Source organism: Coregonus clupeaformis, chromosome 10 (assembly GCF_020615455.1).
Source record: "Coregonus clupeaformis isolate EN_2021a chromosome 10, ASM2061545v1, whole genome shotgun sequence".
In the NCBI taxonomy this organism is placed as follows: domain Eukaryota; kingdom Metazoa; phylum Chordata; class Actinopteri; order Salmoniformes; family Salmonidae; genus Coregonus; species Coregonus clupeaformis.
This window is the reverse complement of record NC_059201.1, coordinates 57,602,271-57,604,571: the sequence shown is the minus strand read 5'-3', so window position 1 is coordinate 57,604,571 and position 2,301 is coordinate 57,602,271.

Here is a 2,301-nt window from a genome sequence, read left to right as displayed (position 1 = left end):
CCCAGTGGGCAGCAGTTGCTTCCCACCGGGCAGCTGTCACATGTCGCCGGCGGTAGCTAACGTGGCCAATTTGTTCCATCTAATTTTATTTTATTTTGAGTAGGATAGCAGCCTACACGAGAAATAACTTGCAATTGGTTGCAACCATCTGGATGTAACCTCTTCTGCCCAGATACTACTGGTTCAGATGTCACCATGATACAGTCTACCGCTCAATGGGAAGCGTTTGCACTGCAAGCCGGCAACACAACTACACGGGGCACAGTGTCCTTCGATCCCGCTTGCCGCAGTAAGGAGAAGGAAGTAGCTAGATAGTGTAGCCAATATCAGGCCAGGATGACAGCTAAAGCACATTTGTTGTAGTGACTTTCACTGAAAATGTATAACTACGGTATTAATGTCTACATTCGTAAAAAAAAAAAAAAAAGACAAAAAAAAAAAAAAAAACGGAATGATTCTGAACACTCCCAAGTCCCAACTTCGGCAAACAAGTTTCACATTCTCGCAGAGGTTTCTAGACACAAGCATAAACTAGGTAGCTTGGAAGGGCTCATCAGGAGGACTGACTGAACTGACTGAACCAAATTTGTTAGTCTCCACTCGACATACGTCATCAATTTGGACACCAGGCGTGTCCGTGTAGCCTCTCCCCTATGGAAGGGAGTACGTGCCTCCTAAGTTTTGTATTGAAGACAATGTAGTCAGAGGAGATGGAAAATAGCTGTCCCCTGGCTACACCATGGTGCTACCCTACAGGATGTTGTTGAGACTACTGTACACCTTCATTGCAAAACAGTGTGTTTTAATCAGGTATTTGGTGACGTGACTATATTTATAATTTTATCTAAAAAGGATAACTTTTTTAATGTTTCATTATTGTAAATTTTTATGAAATTCACTGAGTAGGATGGTACTATGGGGTCAAATCTGACTCTAAAGTCCATTGCGCGCGAGATGGCGCTGTCGAGCAAGCAAACACTGAGTCGAGAGCACAGAAATTTGGTCGAGAGAGCAGAGGATGTGTCCCGCGAGCAGACAGGCCAAATTTTAGCTTGCAAGTGTGACTTTGGGCAAGCAGAACATCATTGCCGCAGATCAAAAACAAAAATGTCTGAATCAAAAACTATAGAACCGTAAGCAAAGTAACATAGTTAAAACGTGTTTAAAAAATATATAATTGAAAGCATCAAATTGTCCACCAACAATAGTCATGTCTTTGTCAAGTTTTCACTCTAAATTTCTAAAATTTCCTCTCTCAAGTCTTGGCACCTTTGGGTTTCAATTTCTATGTTTTCTTGATTGGTATCAGGCAGGTGTGGGGCAGGCTTAGAGGCGGGTGCATGTCTACAAATCTTAGATTGGTCACTCTGACTGGAGTGATGGACGAACTAACAAATGCTTGCCTTTGGCCAGTCCAGTGTTGTGTCGTGTGATTGGTTGAGTCTTCTGGGGTGCATGACGTCAAACAGATGCACTTCAGAGCTTCAGTTAACACACCCACAAAGTCATAAACCCCACCTATTTCTACAATTGATCTTCTTAAAAATCAGATTTTAACCTTAACCACGCTGCTAACCTTATGCCTTACCCTAACCTTAAATTACGACCAAAAAGCTCATTTTTGTTTTCATTAATTTACACGATATAGCCAATTTTGACTTTGTGACTGTGGTAACTCGTGGAATCCGCTTCAGAGCCGTCTGTTTAGCCTCCTAGCTGGCTTGAACAGTAAGCACCAAACGACTTGGGAAACAGCTTCAACTTGATACATAAGAAAAGTAATTGGAAAATAAATGAAATAGCTATACTATACCTTTAGGTGAGTGGAATCTACTTGCTAAAGTTAGCTAGCTAGCTAATTACTGTACTTGTTAGTCAGCAACGTTCATCTGTAAGACAAAAAGCAGACAGTTGGCTCTAGCTAAGTAACACCAGTCCACCACTAGCTAATTGTTTTTCTTCACCTTTCCACAAAGTGTCTGTTATGTGCTTGCTTGATATGAGCGAGTTAACCCCAACGTATCAAAGAATAGGTGGAGTATGGGCATAATGTGGCTGTGATCTAACAAGTTCATTCATCATACACTAGGTCATGACCACAATTTGATATAGCTAAATATAATGACTCCATTGTTGGGAATAACATGTGGGTACACACATAATAATGGCATAACGATGATGACATTGAAAGAAAGGAAGGACTACTGGGCTAGTTAAGAGAAAATGAAGGAATTGAGATGAAGGCAGGATCCAATATTTAGGGTATTTATTAAGCCCAAGGGCACACACAGCATGGGGATT